Source organism: Carlito syrichta, unplaced genomic scaffold (genome assembly GCF_000164805.1).
Source record: "Carlito syrichta isolate Samal-C Ts95f unplaced genomic scaffold, Tarsius_syrichta-2.0.1 Scaffold287866, whole genome shotgun sequence".
Classification (NCBI taxonomy): domain Eukaryota; kingdom Metazoa; phylum Chordata; class Mammalia; order Primates; family Tarsiidae; genus Carlito; species Carlito syrichta.
Genome location: NW_007231962.1, coordinates 35,179 through 47,681, shown reverse-complemented (window position 1 = coordinate 47,681; position 12,503 = coordinate 35,179). Strand labels below are relative to the sequence as shown.

The window sequence follows — 12,503 nt, the reverse complement described above, 5'->3', positions numbered from 1 at the left end:
TTTTACTCACTTCTTTTATCTTCAAGAATGCTTTCTTGATCTCCTGATGAGAGTGCAGTTGTGATGTTTTGATATATGTACACATTGTGGAATAATCAAGTCAGGCTAATTAGTATGTAAATCACCTCAAATACTTATTATTTTTTCTTTCTTTAAAAAACATTATTGTTATATCTTATGCATTTCTAAGAATTGCATTTTTTAAAAATAAAAACCTTTGAACATTTAATCCTTATATAGCATATTATAATTGTATTATTTTGAGATTTATCTTTTAACTTAATATACTGCCAAGATTTATCCATATTGTTTGTTCTAGTTGACCTTTTGGTGAATTTTCTATTATAGGCACGTTGTGCTGTTTTTTCTAAAAACAAAATCTTTTTATTTATATGAATACTGTATGTTTTTTCTGTTACTCATATTTGAATGAGTTTATCTTTCTAAACCAACTATCATCGGGGGTATCTTGTCCAGGGTGGTCATAGAAGGAATAGGGTCTCTTTCCGAATTTCTCAATTTCAAGACTGTCTCTTTTGTTGTTTCAGTGTTGGACATTTAAAAAATATGATGCCATAGTGTTGTAATGTTTTCTTTACTGTCTAAACCCCTATCATTAGATCAGCACATCGGAAAGCAAGGAAGTAGATCATGCCTTCCAATGTGATTCATTTCTGCTCAGAAATCCTATTTCTGTTGGTATTGTCTGGTATTTGCAACATCTGAGGCTGCTGCCCACTCTACATGTCTTTTGTTCTCTGTTTTTTTTTTTTTAACTCTTCAGTGTCATAACTTCTTATCATAATTGCTGCTTAAGTGATAGATAGGATTCTGTTTTCTCAAAATTGAACATTCCATAGTGATTGCTGAGCCCTGAAAACTTCTAGTCATTCAGCTTTCTCCATTCTTCTCAGCTACACTGTCAGTCCTAGCTCCCTATTCTTGGTCAGCTGTCTGTTGATATAGCCACGGTTAGGAGTAATTTGGTGTTTAACAATATCTTCTAGCTCCACTAAATATGTAGTTTGTTTTTGTTTGCTGGTTTGTTTGTTTTAACTCCTCCCTTTTGCTCTATATGGCATCTAAGAAGGTAAATGAGAAAATTTAGAACCTAGTAGTCAGTTTTCAATTTTTAAATATATAGGCCTTTTGCATATCACCATTTTGTATAGAAGCTATATCAAAGTGCTTTCTGGTATTATAATGATGGATACCTTTAAATGGGACTGATGATCTGTTATAGTGGTGAACTTTGCCCTTTTTAAAAAAATAGCACATCCTACTTAATCTCTAACATTTCTATGAGACCTTTGTCTCCATATCTTAGTAAGATTATACTTAGAGTTCCATAAATTGGAGCAGGTCCTATTTATGGACTTTCCATCAAGTTTGGATATTATATATTATTTGTATCATAGATTGGAGATAATGAAGTTTTATCTGCTATTTCTGACAAAAACATAGTCCATTAAGGATTCCAGAATTCTATCATGGTCAAAAAAAGGCAGATATCATTTGACCTCTGTAGGTTTTGAATGTTGTTATACAGCTACTACCAGAGACCACAACTCTTCACCATCATAGAAGTGTTCTCCATTTTTATAAGTGGGGAAATGGAGCCACAGCTTATTGAATATTTTATAACAAGCCAAAAACAGACCAATAATTCACCAATTCCCTTATCCTTCCCCATCACAAACATATTATATTTTTGTTGCCTTTTGGTGGCAAAGTTTTGTAGTATTTTTATACCTCTTTTTTCCAGTTTCTGTGATTATCTATTTCTTCTCTTTTCTGCAAATATTGTGGTGAATCACTAATGGTTCAATGAAACTGTAACATCTGCAACTTTATGAAAATTTAACTCTTTACAGATTGCCACAGATTGTATACTGGTGTCTCAAACATAGAATTCCTATTGACTTCAATTTTAGTGTTTCAGTTTCTTCTTCTCTGAGTGTATTTTTTATAGATCAGTTATCAGTAGTCAAGGCATGCTCTTGACCCTAACCTACAAGAGTATGAAATTGGCCAGACATGTTAGATGACATGTGTGATCTCTTTGCCCTCTCCCCCGCTCCGCCGACAGTCCAGGAGACTAATAAGGACTGCCCCCAGTCAGTGAACCTGGTTGGTCATCTCCCAGAATGTTTAACAGAAACAGAGCAGGTTGCCCCCTTCATTTTCCTGCAACCTCTTCCTCTCTTCTCATGGGTCCTGTCCTCTACTCCAGAGCATTCCTTTAGTTTTGAGCTGGGCAGTGAAGTGGATGTCTTTGAAGGAGATAGGAAGCCAGATTCTACTGTGTACATTACCCTGACCCCTTGACCCATAAAGGAGGAAGACACCCCTCAGACATTGACAGTGGCATCTGTATGAGCCCTGAGTTCTACCTGGGCTTTTCCCAACATAGCCCCTCTAACTCTAGGGGCACTCTAAATAGGAGCCTGCCATCTTCAGATGTTCTGTGTGACTCTGCCAGTCTCAAACCTTGTGACCCTCCTGGAGAAAAGGTAGTAGCAGCAAAAGTAAAGGGTGAGAAAATGAATAAGAAGCTGAAAAAAATACAGCAAAACAAGACAGCAGTCACTAGGTACTACCAGGAGAAAAGGGCAGAGCAAGTGCCAAGAGCTGGAAAAGAAGAACAAAGCTCTGAAAGAGATCTCCTGGCAAAGGAGATCCAACACCTGGAAGATTTGGTAGGAGAGGTCTGCAAGGCAAGGGAGATAAAAAGGCAATCAGTAGTGCTGTGTGCTTGTACATAGGAGGCTTGTGCTGATGATTTGTGTTGTAATAAATTATTTTGTAGTGAAAGTAAAAAAAAAAAAAAGAAAAAAAAAAAAAGAAAGAAATTAACCAGAAGTTCAGCGTTGGAGTTTGTCCTCCTCAAATTTGTTCTCCTCTCTTCTTGCTGTCTACTCAGTTTAGTGGTGCATTCTTCCCACCTTGTCATACAAAAGGAAAAATTTAGTAAAAAGTGAAGAGGTTTTTAAATTTTGATTTTTAAGGTCTTTTGTAGGAAATTCTATTTTGCTTCAGTGTATATAATTTACAAAGAACATTTTCCTACATAGCCTGAACAGCTTTATCATATTTAATAAGTTAATAAAATAACAATTAATCTAATCCTCAGTTTATGTTTTCATTTCGCCATTGGCCTCCAAATTGTACTTAGTGCTGGCTTTTCTTCACCAGTGTCCAATCCAGACCCATGAACTGCATTTGGTTGTTCTGTCCCCTGAGTTCTCATTTGAGGCTCATTCACGGCACCAACTTTTGGGAGACTGGGATACTTACTTGACTTACAAAATATTTCACAATTTGGACTTATCTGATTGTTTCATATTGGCATCACTTATCTTAGTTTGTTCCTCTATCTCTGTATTCCATACAGACTGGAAGTTACTTCTAAAAGCTTGAGTTAAACATTTGTGTGGGGAGTCAGAACTAGAATACATGCTAACTGATGGTTTATACTTATTATTGAATCACATGAGTAAAGCATAATATATGATGGGAGTACCATCGGTGATGTTAAGATGGATCACTGATGACTTGAACTTTTTAATGTAGACAATCAATATGTCATCTGCAAATAGAAATGGTTTTATTAGAATCTATACATCTTTTATTTTCTTTAATTGCCTTATTTATTGTACTGCTAGAACATCTCTTATGTTTAATGAGAGTGGTAGAGTGCAGATCCTTGTCTTGTTTTAATATTTGATGGAAAAGTCTTCAATCTACACCATAAGTATATTAGTATAATGCTAGTTGTAGAATTTGTTTTGAAGAAACTCTTTATCGATTTGACGAAGTTCCCCTTTATTTCTAGTTTGCAGAGAGTTATCAAGAAATAAGTATTGAATTTTGTCAAACAATTTTATGTATTTATTGATATGATCATGTAATTTTTCTTCTTTAGCCTATTAATATGTTGGATTATTAGATTGATTTTCTAATGTTGAACTAGCCTTGTGTTTTTGGAATAAACGCTACTTGGTCATGATGTGATATTTTAAAAATATAAGGCTAAATTGTATTTGCAAATATATTGTTAATGTTTCATGTCTATTTTCAGGAGGAATATTCTTCCATAATTTTTATTTTTGTGCTCTTTCTCTTGTTTTAGTTATCAGAGTAACACTAGTTCATAAAATGAAGGCGTTCCCTCCTCTTCAGTTTTATAGACGAGATTGTATAGAATTGGTACTAATTCTCTATTGTTTGTTAGAACTTGTCAGTGAAATTGTCTGGGCCTGGAGATTTCTGTTTTGGGAGATTTTTAATTACAAAACTACCTAACTTTCAATTACCTTAACAGTTACAGAGCTATTCTACTTATCCATTTCACTGTGGTAGTTTGTGTTTTTTGAGAAATTTATTTAATCTAAGTTGTCAGATTTTTGTGTTTAGATTTGTTTGAAGTATTTACTTATTATTTTTTTCAGGGTTTGCAGGATCTCTAGTGATGTCCTTGATTTCATTTCTAATGTTGGTAATTTTTGATTTCTCTTTTTTTGTCAGCATTGTTACAGGTTTGTCAGTTTTATTAATCATTTTAAAGACCCAACTCTTTGCTTCATTTATTATTTCAGTTTTTTTCTGCATTTAATTTTATGATTTCTACTTTTAATATTATTATTTTTAAATAAGGAAGCATGTTTTGTTTATTAATTAAAAATTGTTTTTACTGGCTTGATTTGGGTTTATTTTACTGTTCTTTTACTAGGTAATTTAGGTTAGAGCTTCAATTATTGACTTAAAACTTTTTATTCTTTTCTAATGTGTTAAGTTTAGTTCTAAATTTACCTCTCAGTACTGATTTAGCTACATCTCTCAGATTTTGATTTTTTTTTCATTTTCATTCATTTCAATATACTTAAAAAATTTTCCTTAAGACTTCTTCTTTGACTCATGGGTTATTTGGAAGCATGTTGTTTAGTTTCCAGTGTTTAGAGATTTCCCCGTTTTCTTTCTATTATTGATTCTATTGTGGTCATAAAACACACTTTGTATGATTTAAATTTTCTTAAATTTGTTGAGTTGTTTAATGGCCCAGGAAATGGTGCATTTTGGCATTTATTCCGTGGACACTTGACCAGTTTATGGAGTTGAGTGGAGTGTTGTATAAACACAAGTTAGATCTGATTGCTTACTAGTGCTGTTGAGTTTCCTTAATATTTATTGATTTTCTGTCTCATTGTTCTATCAATTTTTGAGATAGACATGTTGAAGTCTCCAACTATAATTGTGAGTTTCCCAATTTCTCCTTTCAATTCCATCAATATTTGCTTTACATCTTATGCAGATTTTTGATTTGGTATGTACATATTTCAGATTGCCATGTCCTTTCAGTGGATCGATCATTTTGATCTTGATATAATGTCCCCCTGTGTCTCTAGTAAATTTTTATTCTGATGTCTACTTTAATATTAATATAAGTATCTCCTGCTTTCTTTAGGTTAATGATTTCATGATATGTCTTTTTTCTAGCTTCCCTACATCATTATGTTTGAAGTAAGTTTCTTGCTGACAGCATATAGTTGAGTTATTTTATTTTATTGTGTTTTGAGTTGAAGTCTCACTCTGTTGCTCAGGCTGGTGTTCAGTGGCATGCTCATGGCCACCGCAGCCTCGACCAGCTGGTCTCAGGTGATCCTTCCACCTTAGCCTTCCTAGTAGCTGGAACTACAGGTGCACGCTACCACACCTGGCTGATTTTTTATTTATTGTAGAGAAAGGATCTCGCCAAGTTGCCCGGGCTGGTCTCAAATTCGCGGGCTCAGGCAGTTCACTCACCTTGGCCTCCCAAAGTGCTGGGATTATTGGCACAAGCCACTGTGCCCGGCCTACCTGAGTGATTTTTAAAACCCACTCTGCCTTTTGTCTCTCTTTAAATGGGTGTATTATGCCATTTACATTTATGTTATGATTGATATGATGGGGTTTAACACTGTCATTTAATATTTTGTTTTTTGTTTGTTTTCTCTGTTTTTGATTTATTAGTTTTCTTTTTTTCTGACTTTCTGTGGGTGATTTGAAGATTTTTTTAGAATTCCACTTTGATTTATCTATAGTTATTTGAATGTACCTCTTCATAATAGCTCTTTTGATGGTGCTATAGCTATTAAATTACATATGCATGATTCATCATAGTCAGCTGGTGTCAAAACTTTACCAGCTGAGTGAAGTATAGAAACCTTACCTCCTTCTATACCCGTTCATCCTCCCCCCCTTTAAAATGTAATAGTATTAAGAATTTCTTCTACTTACACTTAGAACCACATTAGACTGCTTTATAATTTTTGCTTCAACTATCAAATATAATTTAGGATAATCAAGAGACATAAAATATGTTGTTGTATTTATCCATATTTTTACTCTTTATGTTACTCTTCTTTCCTTCCTAATGCTCTAAGATTTTTTTCTATTACATTTTCTTTCTGTTTAGAGAACTTCCTTTAACCATTCTTTTAGAATAAGTTTGTTAGTAACAAATTCTCTTTGTTTTTCTTCATTTGAGAATGTCTTTATTTCCAAATTTAATCCTAAAGATTATTTTAATTTTTCACTGGATATAGAATTTTGGGCTGACATTTCTTTTCTTTTACTACTTTAGAAATGTTATGCCACTTTCTTCTGGCCACTGTGGGTTCTGATGACAAATCCACTAGCATCTGATTTGTATTTCTTGTATAAATATGATGTCAAAGCTCATTTATTATTTTTAATATTTTTCTTTTTCTTTAGTTTTCAGATGTTTGACTATGAGTCTTAGTGTGCATTCTTTGGGTATATCTTGTTTGGGATTTACTCAAGTTTTTGAACTGTAAGCTTTTGGTTTTGGCCAAGTTTGGCACATTTTCAGCCATTATTTCCTCAAGTACTTTTTAAACCTATGTCTTTCTCCTTTCCTTCCAGGATTCTGATGACACAAATTTTAGAACTTTTGTTATTATTTCACGGATTCCTGAGGCACAGTTCTTTTTATTTTTTTCCTTATAAAATAATATTCTCTCCCTTGTTCAGATTGGGTAATTTTATTTGTTGTATTTTCAAGCTTACAGACTCATTCTTCTGTGTTCTCATTCTGCTGTTAAACCTATTCATGAACTTTTTTATTTTGGCTACTTTATTTTTTAGCTTTAAGATTTCTATTTGGCTATATCTTCATAATTTTTGTTGAGAATTTCATTCTTTCACTTGTTTCAAGCTTATTTATGATTGTTTCTTGAAACATTTTATAGGTAACTGCTTTAAATTCTTTGTCATATTATTCTAACATCTTTGTCATTTTGGTGTTGATGTCTGTTGATTATCTTTTTACATTTAGGTTAGAATTTTGCTGTTGCTTTACATGATGAATTATTTAAAAAGTTGAAAACTATACATTATGGATATTATGATGTGAGATTCTGGATCTTATTTAAAACTTCTGTTTTAGCTGGCTTTTGATGCTACTCTGGAAGGTGAAGGGGGTACCTCAGGTAAAATACCAGGTTCCCCATTCTGCCTCTGTTGACAGCTGTGGGGGAGGGGATGATCTCTTCTTATTGCCTGGTGGTGTGGGAGTTTCTCTTCTTTACTAGGCTTTCATTGATACATTGTGGCTTGGAGTGGTAGGATGCCTAGTTACTGCTCCCCATGTGACTTTTTTTGGCACCATATGATGATCTTGTTACCACTCTCAGTATTGAAAGTTCGAAACCCGCCTGGGCAGCGAGACCTCATCTCTACAATAAATCAAAAAATCAGCCGGGCGTGGTAGCACACGCCTGTAGTTCCAGCTACTTGGAAGGTTGAGGCGGAAGGATCGCCGGAGCCCAGCAGGTCAAGGCTGCGGTGGCCGGGAGCGGCCACTGCACTCCAGTCTGGGCGACAGAGTGAGACTCCAACTCAAAAAAAAAAAAAAAAAAAAAAAAAAAAAGAAAGTTAGGACACTCCACTGCGTTTCTCTTCTAGTTGGTGTGATACCTTATATCTGGCCAGTGGGACTGGAATTCCAGGATCATCAAGTGGTCTCCATTGATGTGGTGGGGGAAGGGCTTGTTACCACTCAACAGGGATGAAAGGCCCAGCTCCCTACTTGTCATTCTGTGATACTACCTTGACAGGGAGCAGGAGATGGTGCTTTACAGCACCTCATTACAGCCTGGTGAAATTAGGAGCATAGGCTCTACACTTGGCCTTTGTTGGCATCAGTGGGAATGGAGGATCACAGATTTTTTTCTGAAGTATTTGTCTAAATTAGAGAAATTACCTCAGCTTAAAAAAAAATCTTCTGGTTAAAGAATGCTGAATTTTATTTGGGGTTTCGTTTTGTTTCTGATGGTGTTCTCAGGATGTCAGCTTCTTTAGTCCCAAGTCTGGTATATGTGAGGCAAAAAAACCAAAACAAAACCAAAACTGAATGTTTCTTCTACTGAAGGTCTATCCTCTCACTCCCTCACAGTTTTCAGATGACTGTCCTCCCACTCCTTCACAGTTTTCAGATGAGTGCTGATCAGTGCATATGTGTGAGGAAACCACATGAAGCTGAGAGAAAGAACAATGCAGAAAGAGCAAACAGAATATCTGGTAGTCACACTAGATCAAGAACAATTTGTTTTCCCACCGCTTACAAAAGTGGAAAAACCTTTAAAATATAGGGCATATGTAGAATGAGTGAAAAGGTTTTGCCTCACTAATGTGGAAAATAAGCTCTAGACTAAATGGTGCTCTAGGCTTATATGACAGAGCTTAACAGCAACTATTAAAGGACCAAATGTTTTCAAATAATTTACCCAGGTCCTAGAAAAAAGCCAAAAATATTTAAAGAAGTACAGTCATGTACAGTGCCCCTAAAAATAAAATTCAGTGACTCTGGTGTCTACTGAAAAATTACCAGGTATGTAAAGAAAAAAATATACTACTCATAAAGAGAGGAAAAATCTATAAATTTAAACCATCCTAGAAATATTTCAAATGATAACATTAGTAGACAAGGACATTAATTTAGTTATTTTAACTGTGTTCCATGTGTTCAAGAATGTCACAGCAAAAAATGATACGTTGGGAGAAATATATGAACAAAAAAAGATCTGAAGCATATTTCTAGGGATGAAAAATGCGATGTTTGCAGAAACAAAGAACTGGATACTGTATGTTTTCAATCATAAGTGGGTTTTGAACATCAATCACATTAGCACAAGGGTGGGATTGGCCATCACTGGCACTGCTGAGGAGGGAAGCAGGGGGCAGTGGGGCATGTGATAATACAAAGGGTACCTGGTCCACTATTGGGGGAGTGATGGCCACCTAGAAGCCCAAACTTCACCTGCATGCAGCCTACTTATGTAGCAAATTCTCACTTGTACCCCATAACTCTGTAATAATTTGCAAAAAATATAGAGTTTGCATTGAAAAGTATACTTGATGAATTTAACAGCAGATTGGACACCGTAGAAGATAGCAATACTATGAAACTTAAAGATGTAACAATATGGCTGGGCGCGGTGGCTCAAGCTTGTAATTCCAGCCCTCTGGGAAGCTGAATGAGGGAGTTGCCTGAGCCCATAGGTTCGAGAACAGCCTGGGCAACTTGGCAAGGCCTCATCTCTACAATAAATCAAAAAATTAGCTGGGCATGGTAGTGCGTGCCTGTAGTTCTGGCTATTTGGAAGACTGAGGCAGAAGGCTCGCCCGAGGCCAGCAGGTCGATGCTGGGGTGGCCATGAGCATGCTACTGCACTCTAGCCTGGGTGATGGAGTGAGATTCCAACTCAAAAAAAAAAAGATGTAGCAATATAAACTATCAAAAAACAGAAGAAAAAGACCAAAAAAAAAGAACAGCATCAGTGAACCGAAAAACTACTACATGAAGTCTATGTACATATAGTTGGAGTGTCCAAAGAAGAGGAGAGATGGGCGGACTGAACATGTTTTTGAAGATATGACCCAAATTTTCCAGATTGGGTAAAAACTACAGATGTACAACTTCAAGAAACTCACCAAGCACACAAAGTATGAAGAAAACTAGGTCAAGGCACATCATAATCAAATTGCTTAAAAAAAATGATAAAGAAAAAAATTAAAAGCAGTTAGAGTAAGAGAAATACAATATATATGGTTGAATAATGATAATGACAGCAGAATTCTCACTGGAAACAAGGCAAGCCAGAAGACATGAGAGGAACACCATTATTATACTAAAAATAAAAATCTACCAAGAATCCTATATCCTTAAGAAAAATCACTCAAAAAACCAAGGGAAATATAAACTATTTCATACAAAACTTGAATGAATTCATCACTAGGTGACCTATAGTACAAGAAATGTGAAAATGATCCCTTTAGAAAGACGAAAATGATATGTGAAGAAATGAAGAACACCAGAGATGGCAAATATGTGGGTAATTGTAAAACAAACATTTAAATTTATAAGTAATTTTAAAAGATAGTTTGCTCTTCAAGAAAAACAAACAAACAAAAAACAGCAACAATAAAAAAATCCAAACCCAGTGTATTATGGTGTTTATAACAAATGTACAAGTAAAATGTGAAACAATAATGGCAAAAAGACTGAGAGAGAAAAAATGAAAATATAGTGTTGGTAGGTTTACATACAGCACATTTACTTAAAGTTAGATTTGTTATGTTAAAGATGTATATTATAAAGACTAAACCCATCACTAAAAAGTAAGTATAGTCAATAAGTCATCCAAAGAGGTATGACAGAATCATAAAAATGTACTCAATCCAAAGGAAGGCATAAAAGAATGAGTGGCATAAAGGCAAAGTATCAATGGGATAAATAGAAAACAAATGGCAAGATGGTAGATTTAAACCCAGCCACATCAATAATCATGTTAAGTGTAAATGATTTAAGCAGTAAAATTAGAGGGAGAGATTGTAAGACTGGACAAGAAAGCAAGACTTAGTTATATGCTACCTATATATATCTATGCTACTTTGAACAAAAGTAAAATGACGAAGAAATATACCATGCTTACTAATAAAAAAGAGTGACTCTGTTACTGCCAGTTGAAGAAGATTTCAGAGAAAATAAATTTTACCAAGAATAATGATGGTTATTATTATTATTATTTTTTGAGTTGGAGTCTCACTCTGTCGCCCAGACTGGAATGCAGTGGCCGCTCCCGGCCACCGCAGCCTTGACCTGCTGGGCTCCAGTGATCCTTCCGCCTCAGCCTTCCAAGTAGCCGGAATTACAGGCATGCGCTACCACGCCCGGCTGATTTTTTTTTTTTATTTATTTATTGTAGAGATGAGGTCTTGCTGCCCAAGTGGGTCTCGAACCCACGGGCTCAGGCAATCCACTCACCTCAGCCTCCCAAAGGCGCGGGATTACAGGCTGAGCCACCGAGCCTGGCTATGATGGTTATTCAATAATGGCATCAAGGTCAATTGATCAAGAGGGGCATAAATATCCCCAAAATTTATAGGACTAATAATAGAGCTTTAAAATACACGAAACAAAAACCTATGGATCTGAAATAAGAAATAGACAATTCAATAAGTAGAATTGGAAGTTGCAACATTATTTTCTCAAATAGATAATTAAAATATAGACTTGAACATAGTTGTCAACCAACTTAACCTAATTGACATTTATAGAACATGCTACCTACTTCTGCAGAACATGTCCTCTTTCTAAGTACACAAAGAATATTAACCATTTTCTTGGCCATAAAACAAGTTTTGGTAAGTTGACAGTAATTCAAATTCTTCAAATTATGTTCTTTAACTACAATGGAATTAAATTATATATCAATAACAGAAGGTCATCTTTTAATTGCCCAAACATTTAAAAAAATGAATAAACACACATTTGAATATCTATGGCCCAAAGAAGATAAAAAAGAAAATTAAAAAGTATTTTGAATTGAATGATAATGAAAACCCAACATGTCAAAATTTTTGGGATATAGATAAAGCAATGATTACAGGGAAATTTATAGTAATAAGTTCTTATATTAGGAATAAAGAAGCATCTCAACTCATAGCCTCAGCTTCTACCTTGAACAGTTAGAAAAAGAAAAGTAAATTAAGCCAAAAGTAAGAAAAAAGGAAATAATAAAGAAAACAGAAATTAATAAAACAGAGATTAGCAAAGTAACAGAGAAAAATCAATAAAATAAAAGCAGATTATGAAAAAATCAATACAATTGATAAACCTCTAACCAGATTGATTAGGAAAAAAGAGAGAAGACATAAATCACAGATCTCAGAAATAAGAGAACCTACAGATAATAAAAATAAAACAAAGGAATATTATGAACAATTTTATGCCAATAAATTTAACCACTTTGTTGGAATGGAGAGCTTCCTTGAAAGACACAAGCTACCTCACCAAAGAAGAAATAGCTAACCCTTTTAACCATGTTTCTAGTGAATAAATTGAGTTAAAAACCTTCCAACAAAGAAAATTCCAGGCCCGGATGGCTTTTGCCAAACATTTAAAAAAGAAACAATGCTATGCCTACATAAGCTCTTCTGAA

General features: G+C 34.7%; 1 pseudogene; it reads left to right on the top strand.

Moving 5' to 3' along the window:
• The first annotated feature begins 2,037 nt into the window (after positions 1 to 2,037).
• Positions 2,038 to 2,765, top strand: LOC103255138 (annotated as a pseudogene).
• Positions 2,766 to 12,503: the final 9,738 nt, after the last annotated feature.